Here is a 19,945-nt window from a genome sequence, read left to right as displayed (position 1 = left end):
AAATACAAAAAATTAGCCAGGCGTGGTGGTGGGCGCCTGTAGTCCCAGCTACTAGGGAGGCTGAGGCAGGAGAATGGCGTGAACCCGGGAGGCGGAGCTTGCAGTGAGCCGAGATAGCGCTGCTACACTCCAGCCTGGGCGACAGAGACTCCGTCTCAAAAAAAAAAAAAAAAAAAAAAAATTGACTTTCAACAAATTGATAGCATTAAGGGTTTCCAAGTTGGATTTGTAACTCCTCATCATTCCTTGTATGACAACTTTCTGAATATATGTCACTATGTAGTAAAATTAAACACTCCAAACTCATCTTTCTGTTAGAAGTTTTCAGCGGTACTTCCTTGCAACTTTAAATTTCACTGCTCTCTATGGTTGATGTCAAATGACCTTCAGTAATGACTGAGAATTGAATACAAATAGATTACAAAGCCAAAATTTGATGTTAAATGACTCAGGAAATTTTAGTTGTATTTTCAATTCAAGTACTTAGTAGCCTACGTTTGCTTGGCCTCTGGTTCTTTATGGAAAATAGGCTTTGTAGTGGCATTGTGGAGCAAAGGAGACTGTTACACCTTAATTAACTTTTTTTACTGATGCAAATAATTTGAGGATAGAGAGGAGGGAAGTAGTGAAAGCTATGACCTAAAACATTGGGACCAAATAGAGGCTCACAGATATTTGGATTATTTTATGTGCTTATTATTAAACAAGGAAAGCATTTTGTGATATGTGGAAGACGCTATGTGAAGTTTTACCTATCTTCTCAAAGACCTTTTCTTTTGTATTTTCTTTTGGTGTTTCTTAAAGCCAAACTAAGAAAGAAATGTTCTTAAGGAGACAGGGTGGGTTTTTCTGTGGGCCTTTGTTGGTTTTTCTGTGGGCCATCGCCCTCTAATGGAATTGATCTCTGGCTGTTTGATTTTTTTCATATTGTATTTTTAAAATTTGTTGTACAGTGCCCTGTGAGCACCAAGTACCACTAGATGAATAAAACGTATTATATCTAAAGTCTTAGTAGACCAATTTTTAATCTTAGTTGACTCTGTATTGTTATCACACTGCACTCTGTTGTGGTTGTGCCATTTTTGCAAAATTGAGCTCTTTCGGTTGTTTTCGAAATAAGGGAACTTAGTGTTGAAAAACCAGAGAACTTTTTCTTTAATAAGAAACTAAAAAAGTTGCAGCCACATAGGTTCAGTTTGGCTCTTTGGTTTCCAGTGGCTCTCAAATCCCCTAAGGTTAAAAGAAAACACTACAGCTACCCTAGGGTTTCTCAACCTTGGCATTATTGACATCTTGAATCAAATAATTCATTATTGTGGGGGTGCTGTCCTGTGCCTTGCAGAATATTGAGCAGTGTTCCTGACCTCTACCTATTGAGATGCCAGCAGCACACCCCCATCCCACTGTAATAACCAAAAATGCCTCCAGACATTGTCTCATGTCCCTTGGAGAGCAAAATCTCCCTAGGGTGAGAACCACTGAGACCATTGTTTAAGCAGGACTTACATGTTTAATAAAATTAAAGCATGATATATAAAGCATTTGATTTTAGGCAGCAGTTGTCTAGGAAGTAACTAGAAATACAACTTAGCAAATACTTAAATGTCTACCTTGGGGTAAGGCTCCGCATAAGTCCTGGGGAGAGTAAGCTGTGAAAATGTGTAAGATGACCCTGCACTGATCCTCAGAGCATCTTGTGACAGTTGGGAGCCATGTTGGCAGCTTGGGCAGGAGTGCTGGAGGTGGCTTGGTGCTCCACTTGGGATGCTGGTCTTCAAGCATTGTGTTCTCACCTGTGAGCTGGCGATAGGTGGGTTATATGGTACGGCTGGAAGAGGAGGGCAGGCAGGGCACAGAAACCCCTTCCTCCCCTTTTAAAAAATTTGGATAGGAAGCCATGGAGGGAATTTAATGTGACTTGATAATTTAGGTTTGCAAGGCAGTCAAGATTTGTAGGCAGGAGGGAATAAGTAAGTAAACCAGAGTGAGTATAGTCAGTGACATCTCTAGTGTTCTTGCTAGAATAACTAAGTTTTAAAATTTATTTTGTGGATTCTAAAAAGATTTGAAAGGACATGCTTGGGCCTTGGACAGTTACTTTTTTATAGCCTGGCTGATTAATGAAGTTCTGGAAGGAAATTTTAACATGTTAGCTGAGAGGCTGGCGAGGGGATTTAATCTAAATAGGTTTGTGCTAGGAAAAAACTTGTAAATAGAAGAAATTGTTTCTATAACTCTGCCCAAACTTTGAAAAAAGTTGAAAGACTATTACAATGAGCAACTGTATATTTTCCACTTAAATTCAACAATTAAAATTTTGCTATTTTGCTTTTGTATGTTTATTTTAAATAGTGAATTTCTTGAGACAATTTTCAAGCAGTATTGCTGAAGAGAAGTTTGGACTAGATAAAATAGAGGAGGAAGCTAATGAGCTAAACAAAGTGGGTGACTGCTAGAATGAATGAATAATGAGGCAGAGAAGGGTGGAAATCAAGCACAGATGGAAGGGTTTTCCTGAAGAGGAGGAGCAGCATCTTTCCCTGAGTACATAAGGAAAAAGATATGGTGGGCTACAGGCATGAAAAGTTCATCTATGGCGTGTCACAATTTCAAAACAGTTTTCTTGGTGCTTTAGAAACAAGTAGACGTAGTGAGGAAAATGAGACTTGTGTAAAAAATTCATGCAAAAACGCTGGTAAAGTTTAACACTCAGACACTCTGGTGTCTATAGTATGTATAATGTGTAATGTGTAAACCGATGCTTTACATAGTTTTGATCACAGAAGCAGAATGTAATTTATACATTTGGGAAGAAAAGCACTTAGCACCAAGATGATCACCAAGGAAGAACTGTTCACATGCCACATATCTAGGCCATTGTTACTCAAGCGTGGTCTGGAGATTGGCATCAATGTCACATGGGGATTTTAGAAACATGCTTGTAGGCTCCATCAGGAACCTGAATAAGAAGCTGCATCTTTGGGCTGGGCTTGGTGGCTTCACCTGTAATCCCAGCACTTTGAGAGGGTGAGGCAGGCGGATGACCTGAGGTCAGGAGTTAAAGACCTGCCTGACCAACATGGAGAAACCCCATTTCTACTAAAAATACAAAATTAGCCGGGTGTGGTGGTGCATGCCTGTAATCCCAGCTACTCAGGAGGCTGAGGCTGGAGAATTGCTTGAACCCGGGAGGCGGAGGTTGTGGTGAGCCGAGATCGCGCCATTGCGCTCCAGCCTGTGTAACGGATGAAACTCCGTCTCAAAACAACAAAACCAAAAAACTGCATTTTTATGATACCCAAGTGATTCATATGCCATTGAAATTGAGAAGCACTAGACTGGGACACCACTCCATTCTCAATGTGGCAATAACACAGTAAAAAACCAGTGGAAGTGCCTATTTGGGTGTGGAAGCAAGTGGGCCTTAGACACAGCCAAGAGGTTATCAAAACACTTCCAGGAAGGTACTTTGCTGGAACCTGGGTGAAATTAAAAGAGAGGGTGCAGGAAGCCTTTTTTATTTTAATAAAATCCATTGCTTTTTCCAATAAAGCAGGTCAGCGTAATGTAGTTAATAAACCTCATAGGTGTATCTCCGTATTGCTTCTGCTGCTTACTAGTTGACTGACATTGGTTGTTGGAGAGGCTTGGAATGGAAGAGGAGAGCTCACTGTCTTGACACTGGTATGAGGTCACCTGGGGGAGCCAGGTAGCCTTTGGGAATCCTGGCTCTGCCCTTACTGTGCCCTGACAGAAGAGTGGAACAGGAAGGCAACACAGTATAGGTTTAGGAGTTGGCTCTGCAGTTAGTCCTGGATTTGTAACCTGGCTATGCCACTAACTGGTGATGTGACCTTGGGCAAGTTTTTTAACCTTTCTATCCTTCAGCTTTTTAATTTGTAGAATGGGGATAATAATAGTACCTACCTCAGTAGGTGGTGGTCCTTGTAAAGATTAGCTAAAATAATGTATATAAAGCAAAGTGCCTAAGCACAGCACTTAATAAATGTAATGGCTGCTGCTGTTGATATGGTTATTTTACTATTATTATAGAGATGGGATCTCACTATATTGCCCAGGCTTGTCTCAAACTCCTAGGTTCAAGCAAATCCTCCTACCTTGGCCTCCCAAAGTGCTGGGATTTGCAAGTGTGAGCCATCACTCCTGGCCTGTTATCATGAGGGAAAAGACCTCTGTTATTGCTGACATTAGAAGGGATGGAGATTGGCAGGTGGCTTGAGGAGCAAGCACTTTGGAAATAACTCTTGAGGGAAAATACCTCTGTTATTGCTGACATTAGAAGGGATGGAGATTGGCAGGTGGCTTGAGGAGCAAGCACTTTGGAAATAACTCTTGAGGAAATAGAAGGCACTCATCAGGGATGTTTAGATTGTCTGGGAATCCCAAGGGATTGCAAGGTATTCTTTAGTATTGCTCAACAGTCCAGCTGGCTAGAGAAGGTATTTGGTTGGACTGATCTGCAGGTGCAGCAGAAGGAAAGAGAGAATTAGGGGATTGGTGTGAGTTCACTTGAAGACTTAAAAGCATAGATTTGGGCCGGGCATGGTGGCTTACACCTGTATTCCCAGCACTTTGGGAAGCCAAGGTGGGTGGATCATTTGAGATTAGGAGTTTAAGACCAGCCTGACCAACATGGTGAAACCTTGTCTCTACTAAAAAGGCAAAAAAATTAGCTGGGCATGGTGGCGCACGCCTGTAGTCCCAGCTAATCAGGAGTCTGAGGCAAGAGAATCACTTGAACTCGCGAGGCAGAGGCTGCAGTGAGCCAAGATCACGCCACTGCACTCCAGCCTGGGTGACAGAGCAAGACTCCGTCTCAAAAAAAAAGTACAGATTTGCTCTTTAAATCTTCAAATCATTTTAGATGGAACTAGTGTCATTCAGTGGCTAAAAGCAACTGAGACGCACATCCCTCAAGTTTTATTTCTCTGGGAATAGTGACATGATTCTACCCCGAATGCTAAACAAATGAGATATATAGTTCAATACATTTTCATTTTCTAATGGGGATTTTTACATTTTTTTCTTTAATTAATTTATTTGAGACAGTGTCTTGCTGTGTCGTCCAGGCTGGGGCACAATGGCATAATCTAAGCTCACTGTAACCTCTGCTTCCTAGGTTCAAGCGATCCTCCCACCTCAGCCTCTAAAGTAGCTGGGACTACAGGTGCATGCCACCACACCAGGCTAAGTTTTGTATTTTTTGTAGAGACGGGGTTTTGCCATGTTGCCCAGGCTGGTCTTGAAACTCCTGAGCTCAAGTGGTCTGCCCGCCTCGGCCTCCCAAAGTGCTGGGATTACAGGCATGAGCCACCGTGCCTGGTCTATTTATTTATTTATAGAGCCGGGGTTTTGCTATGTTGCCCAGGCTGGTCTTGAACTCCTAGGCTTAAGTGATCCTCTTGTCTCAGTTTCCCAAAGTGCTAGGATTACAGTGTGAGCCACTGTGCCCAGCCATATATTTTAATTGCATTAAGTAATCATGAACAAATGATCTACTTGGATTTTGAGTTCGTGAGATGCTAACTTTTGAGGAGGTTTGAGAAATGTCTCTCAGGGGTGTAAACACAGTTATCTACAATTTAAATCATGAGGACTTCATTCATTTATTTGGCAAATATTTACTAAGTGCCAGCTATCTACAAGGCATTTGCTAACTATTAATACTATAAACATAGTTGAAAAGGTCCTTCCCTGTAAGATGCTGGAAAAACTTCCTTCACCTGGGAGCTTCCTTCATGTGGGAGGAGGGGAAGTGAGATTAGGTGGGAGCTTCAGGAGAAGGGTGTACTTTTTAGGGAAAAGTTAGAATTGCATATATGGTATTGAAAGGGACAATGAAGAGCCTTGGCAAAATAGTGGAAGTGGGAAAGCTTGGGTTGTGTCTAAGAAAATAGGGTGGGGGGACAGCCCAAATGATGAGAAATAATGGAAGATCAGATGTAGCCCCAAGAATTCAGGGCCAGTATCTGCTATGTCTGTTCAAATCTGAACCTCTAGCACCCAGTACCGTACTTCCCTTCCTAGGCACCCAATATGTATGTGTTGAACAAATGAATGGATGAATGGTATTTTGGATTCAGATTACAGAATGTCTCTGTATTAGTCTGTTCTTACATTGCTATAAAGAAATACTTGAGACTAGGTAATTTATAAAGAAAAGAGGTTTAATTGGCCCACGGTTTTGCAGGCTGTGCAGGAAGCATGATGCTAGCATCTCTTTGGGTTCTGGGGAGGCCTCAGGAAACATAATCATGGCAGAAGGCAAAGGGGGAGCAGGCACAGTCACACGGCCAGAGCAGGAGCAAGAGAGAGAGAGGATGGAGGTGCCACACACTTTTAAACAACCAGATCTGGCAGGAACGAACTCACTATCATGAGAACAGCACCAAGAAGATGATGCGGCTAAACCATTAGGGAGAAATTCACCCCTGTGATCCAATCACTTCTCACCAGGCTTTACCTCTAACACTGGGGATTCAGTTATACATGAGATTTGGGTGGGGGCACAGATCCAAACTATATCATTACTCTCTAAAGGCCATTCTTAAACTTTATCTTATAGGCAATGGGTAACCACTGACTATTCAACATTCACTTATTCCACAAGTATTTATTGAAGATTTTAAAGTAGGGAAGTGGCATGAATTGAACCGTGCTTGCAGGAAGATCAATATCTCTAGTTCATTTCCTTGATCCAGATCATAGATACATAAACAGCTTATACAGCAAATGTTCTCAGAGCTGAATTAGTTCAAAGATGCTCAGACTAAGTCATGGTCCCCACCCAGCTGCTTTCCTCCCACCTCCTTAACTGTGATACTGTGGCCCCTGCTGGTCGCTGCCTCAAAGCTAGACAACCACTGCCCAAGAGCTGGGACAATTGTGGAAGGGAACGGTATCAAACTAGTTTTGTGTTCTTCGGATTACTTGCTTGTTTGCTTCTTTCCTTAAAAGTTTACTTTAGAGGTCTAGAGGGTGTTAGTCAGAAAAATAGCTTTTTTATACCACAAAGGGATCTAGGATATTCCGTATTTTCCAGGGAAAATGATTTATAGAAAATCTTCCAAATGATCCTGGCTAATTGGATTTGCAGACAAAGGGCAGGTGGACATTTTCCACATGAGGAGTTGGGACAGGTGAGCTGTTCGTGTTGTTTCTGGAGCCTGGAGCTGCAGCACTCTGTCCAGCCACCCCAATGGATCATGATACATGTGACAAAGCAGGGAAACAAGCAGGCAATGCTCTGAAAAGGGATGCATGACAGCTATTACTTAATATTGTCTTGGAGAAAAAAGAACAAGAAGGAAAATCCCTTTTGAATGCAGTGCTGTTTTCTTGTGTGCTGAAATTTACTTATTTATTTCATTTTTTGAGACAACGTCTCACTCTTTTGCCCAGGCTAAAGTGCAGTGGCGTGATCACAGCTCTCTGCAGCCCCAACCTCTCAGATTCAAGTGATTCTTGCACCTCAGCGTCCCAAGTAGCTGGGACTACAGGCATGTACCGTGCCTGGGTATTTTTTAAATTATTATTTGTAGAGATGGTGGTCTCTGTATGTTGCCCAGGCGGTCTCAAACTCCTGGACTCAAGCTATCCTTCCACCTTGGTCTTCCAAAGTGCTGGGATTACAGGTGTGAGCCACCATGCCCAGCCTAAAATTTTTGTCTTGATAGCTTTTTGTTTTTGTTTGGAGATAGGGTCTCGCTCTATCACCCAAACTGGAGTCCAGTGGTACAATCATGGCTCACTGTACCCTTCACCTCCGAAGCTCAAGTGATCCTCCCACCTCAGCCTCCCAAGTAGCTGGGACTACAGGTGCATGCCACTGCACCCAGCTAATTTTTGTATTTTTAGTAGAGACGGGGTTTCACCGTGTTGCCCAGGCTGGTCTTGAGCTCCTGGGCTCAAGGGATCCGCCTGCCTCAGCCTCCCAAAGTCTTGGGATTACAGGTATGAGCCACCATGCTTGGCATATCTTGTTAGTTTTAACAAGAATCAATTAACTGGGGCCTAGCAAAGAAGAAAATCATTCCTGATTTTGGTGAGATGTGTGCAAATAGACAATGTCTAAAAAAGAATGTCATCATGATTAGAAACTTTGTGTTCAAAGGAAAAATTATAAAACCTACATTCATTCAATAAGTAATTTAAGAACACGCTTTACATCTGTTAGTGCTTTATAATTTCCAAATGCATTAGTATTCATTCACTCACTTATTTCTCACAGCACCTTTAAGAAGTAGACACTTCTTATGCCAACTGCACAGACAAGAAAATTAAGGCTCAGAGAGGTTAACTGATGGTGCGGTTATTTTAAGCATGGCTGATCTGACTCCAAGCTGATGCTCTTGCCGCTGATGCATGTATTCTCCGTTATTTTCAGCTTTTTTTTTTTTTTTTTTTTTTTTTTTTGAGACGGAGTCTCGCTCTGTCACCCAGGCTGGAGTGCAGTGGCACGATCTTGGCTCACTGAAAGCTCCGCCTCCCGGGTTCACGCCATTCTCCTGCCTCAGCCTCCCGAGTAGCTGGGCCTACAGGCACCCACCACCATGCCCAGCTAATTTTTTTTCGTATTTTTAGTAGAGACGGGGATTCATCATGTTAGCCAGGATGGTCTCGATCTCCTGACCTCGTGATCTGCCTGCCTCGGCCTCCCAAAGTGCTGGGATTACAAGCGTGAGCCACCGCACCCAGGTATTTTCAGCTATTTTAACTATCAAAATTAGTTTTTAACACTGTTGTTCTGAACTAATGAGAAGTGTATGATTTTTTTGAGGGGTATCATTTTCTTACCAAAATCCATTAGGACTGATAAAGTCAAAGTCACCAGGAGACCAGGAGGATGGAAAACATTATTATAGAGTATAGAAATAAATGAATATTTAATGTTTGATAGAGAATGAATTACAGGGACATAAAAAATGGAAAAATTTTGCCAAAACCCTGTTCAAAGGGAAAACGTATGGCTCACTGAAAGATGAGGCACTAAATGGAAATGAGATGAATAATGGAAAACTGTAAATAATTAATGTCTTGGCATGTGTGTGTACTCTGATAAAGACAAAACTTTCTTTTGTCACTTAAATGGTTTCATGAGGTGAAACAAGTTCAGCACTGAGGGGAAATAGTTTTTTAATATTCTCCAATTTAAAACTTTTAATTAAAAAGTAAACTTTAATGTTGAAAATGCAAACTTGGGGAGGGCAGAAATATCACACACAAGGCTGTCACTTCACACTTGGAGGATTGCACAGCGGCCGGGCAGAGGTGCTTCTCACTTCCCAGATGGTGGGCAGCTGGGCAGAGGAAATAGTTTTATGAGCAATCAATTTAGGTGTTTCCTGGAGGTAGAGTTTTCAAATCCCACAGATGATCACTGTTTACTCCCCGCTTGGTGTTTCCTTGTGTCATTTTGTGAACAGTAGTTCTGACTATGTACAAATCTCTGTTGGCTGTTTAGTGGTCCCCTTTCTCTTCAGGTTTTGAGATAGAGTCCTCAGTAGATAGCACACACACACACACACACACAAACACACACACACACATATATATTTTGAGACAAGTTCTTGCTCTGTCGCTCAGGCCGGAGTGCAGTGGCGTGATCTCGGCTCACTGCAGCCTCGACCTCCTGGGCTTGGTCGGGTGATCCTCCCACCTCAGCCTCCTGAGTAGGTGGGACTACAGGCACATAGCACAATGCCCGGGTAATTTTTGTGTTTTTTTAGAGATGGGTTTTGCCATGTTGGCCAGGCTGGTCTCGAACTCCTGGGCTCAAGTGATCCACCTACCTCAGCCACCTAAAGTGCTGGGATTACAGGCGTAAGCCACTGTGCACGGCCAGATAGCAAAATATTTGAACTCTTGTGGATGTGGATAGAATGCATACAGAACATCCCTGGTGTGATTCCATCCTGCGTGGTTGTTCTCTGGAGCAGCGTTCGTTTATCTCCGTCCTCCTTCTCTCCCACCTAAGTGCGTGCCACCATCTGATGGAAGATTCGATGGACATGCACATGAGCCCCCTGAGGCCCCAGAACTATCTTTTCGGTTGTGAACTAAAGGTCGACAAAGATTATCACTTTAAGGTGGATAATGACGAAAATGAGACCAGTTATCTTTAAGAATGGTCAGTTTAGGGGCTGGTGCAAAGGATGAATTGTACATTGTTGAAGCAGAGGCCATGAATTACAAAGGCAGTCCAATTAAAGTAACACTGGCAACTTTGAAAATGTCTGTGGTGGCTCACGCCTGTAATCCCAGCACTTTGGGAGGCCGAGCCGAGGCAGGCAGATCACAAGGTCAGGAGATCGAGACCATCCTGGCTAACATGGTGAAACCCTGTCTCTACTAAAAATACAGAAAAAATTAGCCAGGCGTGGTGGCGGGCGCCTGTAGTCCCAGCTACTCGGGAGGCTGAGGCGGGAGAATGGCGTGAACCCAGGAGGTGGAGCTTGCAGTGAGCCGAGATTGCGCCACTGCACTCCAGACTGCGCAACAGAGCGAGACTCCATCTCAAAAAAAAAAAAAAAAAAAGAAAAGAAAAGAAAAAAAAGAAAATGTCTGTACAGCCAACGGTTTCCCTTGGGGCTTTGAAATAACATCACCAGTGGTGTTAAGGTTCAAGTGTGATTCAGGGCCAGTGCATATTAGTGGACAGCACTTAGTAGCTGTGGAGGAAGATGCAAAGTCAGAAGATGAGAGGAGGAGGATGTGAAACTCTTATGTATATCAGGAAAGTGGTCTGAGGTGGTAGCAAGATTCCACAGAAAAAAGTAAAACTTGCTGCTGATGAAGAAGATGATGATGATGATGAAGATGATGAGGAAGCTAAAGAAAAAGCGCCAGTGAAGAAATCTATTCAAGATACTCGAGCCAAAAATGGACAAAAGTCAAATCAGAATGGAAAAGACTCAAAGCCATCATCAACACCAAGATCAAAAGGACAAGAATCCTTCAAAAAACAGGAAAAAACTCCTAAAACACCTAAAAGGACCTAGTTCTGTAGAAGACATTAAAGCAAAAATGCAAGCAAGTATAGAAAAATGTGGTTCTCTTCCCAAAGTGGAAGCCAAGTTCATCAGTTATGTGAAGAATTGCTTCTGGATGACTGAGCAGGAGGCTATTCAAGATTTCTGGCAGTGGAGAAAGTCTCTTTAAGAAAACAGTTTAAACAATTTGTTAAAAAATTTCCATCTTATTTCATTTCTGTAACAGTTGATATCTGGCTGTCCTTTTTATAATGCAGAGTGAGAACTTTCCCTACCATGTTTGATAAATGTTGTCCAGGTTCCATTGCCAAGAATGTGTTGTCCAAAATGCCTGCTTAGTTTTTAAAGATGGAACTCCACCCTTTGCTTGGTTTTAAGTATGTATGGAATGTTATGATAGGACATAGTAGTAGCGGTGGTCAGACGTGGAAATGGTGGGGAGACAAAAATATACATGTGAAATAAAACTCAGTATTTTAATAAAGCAAAAAAAAAAAAAAAAAAAAAAAAAAAAAAAGAATGCATGCAGAACACAAGGCAACCGCCAGCACTTTAGTGTGCCTTGGATACCCCTCCAGGGCCCTTTTGCTTGCCTTTGTCTTGGCCTCTGACCTGGCCATACACTGAGGCAATGGGAGATGAAGTGGCCCGGGGACCAGCAGTTGCCAGGCAGCGGAGTAGCAGCTGGGGTGCTCAGAGTATAATTCAGTCCCCTCTTGCTATTGCCAGAACTTACCACCCTCTTCCAGGGGCCTCTGCCTTGGCACATGCAGTTGCTACTATCCAGAAAAGCCCTTTGCTTCCCCTTCAGCTGGCTGGTCCCCGCTAGTTCTTTGAGAATGGACTCCTTCGACTTCATTAGGACCCCCCTGGCGAAGGTGCTGCATTGACGTGCTCCCCCAGCACTGGGGCGCACACACTTCTCCCTTGCTCTACGACGTGGAAGTCATCTGTTCACTCGTCTTCCCCGATGGTCTGTGAACAGTATGACGACGTGGAATGGATACACAACTCACGCCCCCAGCACCCATCTGCCGCTCCCTGTACATGTGCAGACGGACTCAGTGAATGACAGCCGCCGCCTGAATTATTTCAGACAGGTTATTACTGCTGGGAGTTGTGCAAGAACTTCTAGGCAGCCAAGCAAGTAGGCATATTTTTAAGCAAATAATTCAATGGTCTTCATTCACAAGGTGGGAGAGTATTCTATTTCATCACCTGACAGAGCGTAAAACTGCTGTTCTGTGAAAACCTTTGTTCACAATATTCTATTTCCTGTAACATTCTTAGCTTCTGACAGGGGGCAGCAGAGCCTAGGAAAACAAAGGCTGGCCCCGGTTAACTGGTGGCTTGCACACCTTTGGAGCCAGACCTTTAATGATTTTCGGGAGAAACCAGCCCTTGGTATCTGACAAACCTTACTGTTGAATAAAGATTGTAAGGTAAAGGCTGGCTTTTATTAACTTAACATTCTTTGAAGGCACCGCAAACAACTAACTTTTTTTATAAAAGGAAAAAAAAAAAAGACAAAAAATAAGGCAAATAACCATCTTTCTCATTTTATTACAGTCTTTAAATAAGATGGATGCTTATTTTTTGCCAGCAACTTGTAAAACGATGCTAGAGCATGAAATATTTCCAGCTGGTGTTAGGGAGAATGTCGAGATTTACAAATTATGACCAGATGCTGGGGCTATTGTCTCCTCATCCCCATCATCCTGGAAAAAAAAAAAGACTTAGTAAATAATAATAATTTTTAAAAAACCTAGGCCAGGCATGGTGGCTCACTCCTGTAATCCCAGCACTTTGGGAGGCTGAGGCAGGCAGATCATTTGAGGTCAGGAGTTCAAGAGCAGTCTGCCCAACATGATGAAACCCTGTCTGTACTAAAAATACAAAAATTAGCCGGGCGTGGTAGCACGGGCCTGTAATCCCACCTACAGGAGGCTGAGGCACAAGAATCACATCAACCCAGGAGGCAGAGGTTGCAGTGGGCCGTGAGGGAGACTCCATCTCAAACCAAACCAAAACAAAAAAACCAAAAAGCAATGAAAGCAGTTGAGATAATAATGAAAGCAAATAGCCAGAACCGAAATCCTCCTTGCCCCACCCATTATGGCATGAACCCTTGGGGGCCCAGGCTCATGCTTTCTGCCCCTTTCTATTTCCAGTGCCCAGCAGGCCTGGTGTGTGGCAGCAGGTGCTTGGCACACGCACATGGAATTGAAGGAACATCTCTGGCCTGTTCACATCTTAGTTCTCTAGGGGAGTTTCTAAGTCATATATGACACCCAATTGTCCCATAAATACACTCCGTGGGGAATTTGCATTCAGAAACATGATCACCTTAGGCACGTACTATATCCCACAACTAACTTCAGGGAATCTGCTACTTTTCCATTCTTTAAAACTATGCAAAGGAGAGCAGGGGAAAGAAAAGAGGGAGGAGTCCATATGCTTGCCCATGGGTTTGCACAGGTAAGAGACACACAGGTGGGCTAGATCTGATTGGCAGTAATTTGGCCCTCAGTCCACATGGTCACCTTGAAACCAGGAATACAGAAGAGGTCTGCAGGGTATCCTAAGGTTTTCTGATGTCTGTCTCTGCCTTAGTCTAGGAGTCCTAGTATAGTTCAGCAGGAATTCCCTCATGTTCTCCTTTCTAGCATTGCATAGCACATTACATGAAGCTTCCTATTTTCTTTCTATGTTTGTGTTTAGATTTCTGCCTCCAATACTGTCAGGTTCTGTTTGTAATTCTCAGAGGAAGATTTTTTTTTTTTTTTTTTTTTGAGTCAGAGTTATGCTTTTGTCGCCCAGGTTGGAGTGAAATGGTGCCATCTCGGGTCACTGCAACCTCCACCTCCCAGGTTCAAGTGATTCCCCTGCCTCAGCCTCCCAAGTAGCTGGGATTACAGGCCTGTGCCACCATGCCCGGCTAATTTTTGTATTTTTAGTAGAGACAGGGTTTCACCATGTTGGTCAGCCCATGTCAAACTCCTGACCTCCAGTGATCCGCCTGCCTCAGCCTCCCAAAGTGCTGGAATTGCAGGTGTGAGCCACCACACCCGGCCCTCAGAGGTAGATTTTTATCTTTATTTTTTGAGACAGCGTCTTGCTCTGTCGCCCAGGCTGGAGTATACAGGCACAACGTGATCATGGCTCACTACAGACTTGACCTCTTGGGCTTAAGTGATCCTTCCGTCTCAGCCTCCTGAGTAGCTGGGACTACAGGCACACACCACCATGCCCAGCTAATTTTTAATTTTTTTTTTATAGAGACAAGGTTTCACTATGTTGCCCAGGCTGGTCTTGAACTTCTGAGCTCAACTGATCCTCCCTCCTCAGGCTCCCAAAGTACTGGGATTATAGGCATGAACCACAACGCTTGACCCAGAGGTAGATTTTAAAATGGGGTTCTTGGCAGTTAGTAAGAGCCTGGCCATTTCTTTCAACAATAACTCAGAGCCTCTTACATTCAATTCACCTTCCTCCCTACTCTCATTTATGGCTTCACATGATTCATCCTGCTTATACAGACAGCAATCTCTTAAGGGACAGGACAGGTATTAAGACACCTTTTCTGGTAGATGAATTAGTTGAGACTCAGAGCAGGGACATCCCGGGCCTGCGGGTCACCTAGAGTGTTAATGGCAGTACTGAGAAGAGAATCCCCTTATCCAGGTGCTGCTGGAGCACCTTGGGGTGCTCATTCTTCAGTGAGGGTCTGGATTAGTGAAAGGGTACGGGAGATTCTGAAACATGGGGATCGAGGAAGAGCATGCATGCTTTGGCTTAGTGCAGTGCCTGACACAGTGTGGATTATGGGATGTCCCAGCTGTGGGAGGAGCCGAGGGCATGGAGCGGAAGCCGTTCACTAGAGGCAAGCATTTCCACAGCAAGGGATAATACCCAGCAGGGTGGGGATGAGGGAAATAGTCCTCAAAGGAGACAGGGCATCTAGGGCATCTGTGATTGAGCCAGGCTTTATCTGCTCTTTGTAGGCTTTGTTTTATTCAGTTGCCATGACAGCCTTGGAAACAGTTATCATTATGCCCCTTTCTCCGATGGAACTACTGAGTCACAGGGAAGTCATGTAATTCCCAAGACACCTGCACCGAAGACCTTAGGTGTCATTCATATGGGGTAGCAACTCACATGAAGCTTCGCATGAATGAAGTCTCCCGAAATTACACAGCATCATACAGTTATTAGCAGGTAGAGTTCAGATCCACACCTTGGTTCTCTGGCTCCACAGCCTGAGTTCTTAGCACTACTTCATTCTGCATCTTCTGAGACTTTCTTTTTTTTTTTCTCTTGAGACAGGGTCTCACTCTGTCACTTAGGCTGAAGTACAGTGGCACGATCTCAGCTCAGCGCAGCCTCAATTGCCTGGGCTCAGGTGATGCTCTCACCTCAGCCTCCTGAGTGACTGGGACTACAGAGGTGTGCCATCATGCTCAGCTCATTTTTTGTGTGTGTGTTTTTTTTTTTGCAAAGACAGGGTTTTGCCATATTGCCGGGGCAGGTCTCGAACTCCTGGACTCAAGCTATCCACCCACCTCTGCCTCACAAAGTGATGGGATTACAGGTATAAGCCACCGTGACTGGCTTCTGAGACAATTTTTTCTGGAACCCAACATTGCCCAGTAAGGCTCTGATTTATGTATGTCTCGACTCTAACAAGGGAGAACCTTGTACAGGTTATAGAAAAATAAACTCTGGACTGGGGGTTAGAGTTCTGGGTCTGCCACTGACCTGTGCGACCTTGGCCAGTTACCTCCCCTCTGCTCAGCCATTTTCTGTTCTGTAACACAAAGAGAAGGATACCTTTCTCTCAGGTTTAGGGAGAGGACTCTGAGTTTAATGAACATGAAAGCGCTTCATAAAGCTGAGACGGTTTGGAGCCACACAAGGGTCAGTGCAAATCAAGGGAACGGATGGGGCCAGCAGGCAGCCATTTATTTTTTGGGGCTGATATGTATGCAGAGTATTGACTTTTTATGCCTCATTTACTTCTGAAAAAAAATGTAGAAGTGGTGGTGCCCGAGTCTGCAAGCAGAAGATGGAGCCTTTGTGTGTGCAGCGGGTGCTGCGGAGGCCCAGGGAGGAGGCCAGGAAGTGAAAAGCATGTGGCTCAGATTTGGGCCTTAAAGCTTCCAGCTTCCTCACAAGGAAGAAGAAAAAGGCGTGCTAGATGTTCTTGGGTGATAACGATGAGAAATAATAACCAGGTCTATGTTCCTTGGCTTCTTGTATTTCTCTTCAGCAAATGTTTCTGTTCTTTAGGCAGCTGAACAGCAAAATCCCATTTCATTTGTTGAAATATGACAAAATTGGGCAGAATAACAGGCTCACAATGCTGTAGTAAAAATGAGCTATAAAATGTAAATAAGTCTTAAGTGAATTGGCCTCAGGCGTTTTCTGGAGTTAAATCAGAGGTGGAATTGTGTGAGCTTGGATTTTGCTTTCTCTTTCTCTACTTGAGTAAGAGCTTGTATTTCTGTTATGGTGGCAAGGAAAGTTCCTTTTTCACCCTTCATTTTCTCTTTAACCCATTGCTTTACAAAGAATCCGGCCTGGGTATCTAGAAAGGCACCCTGGAGAAGTTGACACCCATAAGATCTATAGTCAGAGGGCTGTGAGGTGACTGTGAGTATCAGAGTGTGAATGAGAAAACAAGGCTGGACACTTGTGAATCAGGTGGAGCTGCTATTCAGGACAAAAGTCAAAAGATTCGGAAAACTGATTTAGCCAGAAGGATCATAGAGAGATAGATAGAGAGAGAGAGAGAGAGAGAGAGAGAAAGACAGATAATTTAATAACATACAGGTGTTATGGTCAGGCATGAACAATAAATACCTCTCACATCAAAAGTACTGAAGCACAGGCCAGGTGCAGTGGCTCACCCCTGTAATCCCAGCACTTTGGGAGGCTGAGGTGGGCGGATCACCTGAGGTCAGGAGTTTATAAACAACCTGGCCAACTTGGTGAAACCCCGTCTCTACTAAAATTACAAAAATTAGCCAGGCATAGTGGCGCGTGCCTGTAATCCCAGCTACTGGGGAGGCCGAGGCAGGAGAATCGCTTGAACCCAGGAGGCAGAGGGTGCACTGAGCCGAGATTGCACCACTGCACTTCAGCCTGCGCGACAGAGTGAGAACTCTGTCTCGGGGGGCGGGGGGAAAGTACTAAAGCAGTTGGGCATGGTGGCTCATGCCTGTAATCCCAGCACTTTGGGAGGCCAAGGCGGGTGGATCACTTGAGGTCAGGAGTTCGAGACCAGCCCGACCAACATGGTGAAACCCCATCTCTAATAAAAATACAAAATTGGCCAGGCATGGTAGCCCGTGCCTGTAATCTCAGTTAATCAGGAGGCTGAGGTAGGAGAATTGCTTCAACCTGGGAGGCAGAGGTTGCAGTGAGCCAAGATGATGCCATTGCACTCTAGCCTGGGTGGCAGAGTGAGACTCTGTCTCAAAAAAAAAAAAAAAAAAAAAAGAAAATACTGAAGCAGAGCAGAGAAGTACTATTATTTGTCCTGTGAAACTCTAAACAGATTAAAAATATGGATCTGAATTAAAGGGGCAGCTTCTCAAACATCTACCTTAACTGAGAATCTTCACCCCAAATGACTAAGATTAGCAATAAACTCTCATAAAACCAAATTAATGAGATGATCTCTGGTTATTGAGAAAAGGAAGTAGAATAAAGAGGGAAAGTGGCTGGGCGCAGAGACCCCCGTCGCTACAAAAAAAATACAAAAATGAGCCAGGTGCAGTGGTGTGCACCTGTAGTCTCAGCTACTCTGGAGGGTGAGGCGGGAGGCTTGCCTGAACCTGGCTTGCAGTTATGAGCTACGATGGTGCCACAACACTCTAGCCTGGGTGACAATGCAAGACCCTGTCTCTCAAAAAAAAAAAAAAAAAAATATTGGGAAAGTAACTTTTTTCTAAAAGTGGCCAGTGGTTTTACATTCAATTTTTTGAGGCAATTTATTGACTCAGGAACTAGAAAAACTCCCAAGATTCTTTAATCCAACCCCCTTCGGATGAGTAAACTGTGACCCAGAGTGATTCAAAATCTTGCCCAAGTCCCACGGTGGGGAAGTGGTGGAGGGAGAGGCAGCACCCAGCTTCAGAGCCCTCCCTCCACACCCTGGATGAAAAGATCCCTGAGGTTTCCTCCTGAGGGCTGGGCCTTCAAATGCGGGGGGCAGTGGCTCTGGGATAAAAAGATGCTGCTTTTAATATGCTCTCATTAAAAAAGTTTGAATTCAACATCTGCTACACAGGGAGGAAAATAAATTCCAATAGCCTCCTTTTTTGTTTTATCTCATTTAGAGTTGGGGTAGAAAGAGGGGCTGGAAGTTATAAGACAGTATCATGAGCCATGAGAATACTTTGTGACCCGCAATTAGAAAGTGAATGGTTCACAGATGCCATCAAAAAGGAAAGAAAAGAAATGGGGAAAAAGTCTTGAATCAAGAGTGTAGCTCCTGGCCGGGTGCAGTGGTTCACATCTGTAATCCCAGCACTTTGGGAGGCTGAGGCAGGTGGATCACTAGAGGTCAGGAGTTTGATACCAGCCTGACCAACATGGCGAAACCCAGTCTTTACTAAAAATACAAAATTAGCCGGGCTTGGTGGCACATGCCTGTAATCCCAGCTACTTGGGAGGCTGAAGCAGGAGAATCGCCTGAACCTGGGAGGCGCAGGTGCAGTGAGCCCAGGCATTGCACTGCACCCTGGGTGACAGAGCAAGACTGTCGCTCCAAAAAAAAAAGGGAGGGTTTGGCTATAAGTAACAGAAAACCCAATTTACAGAGACTTAAATATACAAAAGTTTCTAGTTCTTAACAAGAAGTCTGGAAGTAAGTGCTGATGATGTTGTTACAGTACTAGTCAGAAAAGAACTGGGCAGGAGAGGGTTCCCCCACCACCAACCAGGAATTTCAGGCGACCATTGGATGATGGATGGTCAGGTGGTTGTTAACTGTCTCTCTAAAATAATAATTGGTCGCAGCAAGTACCAGGAAAGGGCAGTCTACCTATAGATAGGAAAAACCTGAAACTGGTGATCAGAGGTTTCCTGATAATGTGTCCGGAATTGGTGGGTTCTTGGTCTCACTGACTTCAAGAATGAAGCCACGGACCCTCGTGGTGAGTGTTACAATTCTTAAAGGCGGCATGTCCGGAGTTTGTTCCTTCTGATGTTCGGATGTGTTCGGAGTTTCTTCCTTCTGGTGAGTTCGTGGTCTCGCTGGCTCAGGAGTGAAGTTGCGGACCTTCGCGGTGAGTGTTACAGCTCTTGAGGCGGCGCGTCTGGAGTTGTTCGTTCCTCCCGGTGGGTTCGTGGTCTCCCTGGCTTCAGGAGTAAAGATGCAGACCTTCGCGGTGAGTGTTACAGCTCATAAGGGCAGTGTGGACCCAAAGAGCGAGCAGCAGCAAGATTTATTGCAATGAGGGAAAGAACAAAACTTCCATAGCGTGGAAAGGGACCCGAGCGGTTGCCACTGCTGGCTCAGGCATCCTCCTTTTATTCTCTTATCTGGCCCCACCCACATCCTGCTGATTGGTGCATTTTACAGAGAGCCGAGTGGTCTGTTTTGACAGAGTGCTGATTACAATCCCTGAGCTAGACACAAAGGTTCTCCACGGCCCCACTAGATTAGCTAGATACAGAGTGTCCACACAAAGGTTCTCCAAGTCCCCACCAGAGTAGCTAGATACAGAGTGTGGATTGGTGCATTCACAAACCCTGAGCTAGACACAGGGTGCTGATTGGTGTGTTTACAAACCTTGAGCTAGATACAGAGTGCCGATTGGTGTATTTAGAATCCCTTAGCTAAACATAAAGGTTCTCCAAGTCCCCATGAGACTCAGGAGCCCACCTGGCTTCACCCAGTGGATCTGGCACCGGGCCGCAGGTGG

The 19,945-nt window shown here is 44.3% G+C and overlaps 1 pseudogene; it reads left to right on the top strand.

The window, feature by feature from the left end:
• The first annotated feature begins 9,807 nt into the window (after positions 1-9,807).
• Positions 9,808-11,365, top strand: LOC107973880 (nucleophosmin-like; annotated as a pseudogene).
• The last annotated feature ends 8,580 nt before the right edge of the window (positions 11,366-19,945 follow it).

Source organism: Pan troglodytes, chromosome 13 (genome assembly GCF_028858775.2).
Source record: "Pan troglodytes isolate AG18354 chromosome 13, NHGRI_mPanTro3-v2.0_pri, whole genome shotgun sequence".
NCBI classification, from domain to species: Eukaryota; Metazoa; Chordata; class Mammalia; order Primates; family Hominidae; genus Pan; species Pan troglodytes.
Note: the sequence above shows the minus strand (reverse complement) of the source record. Positions and strands in the feature narration are given on the sequence as shown.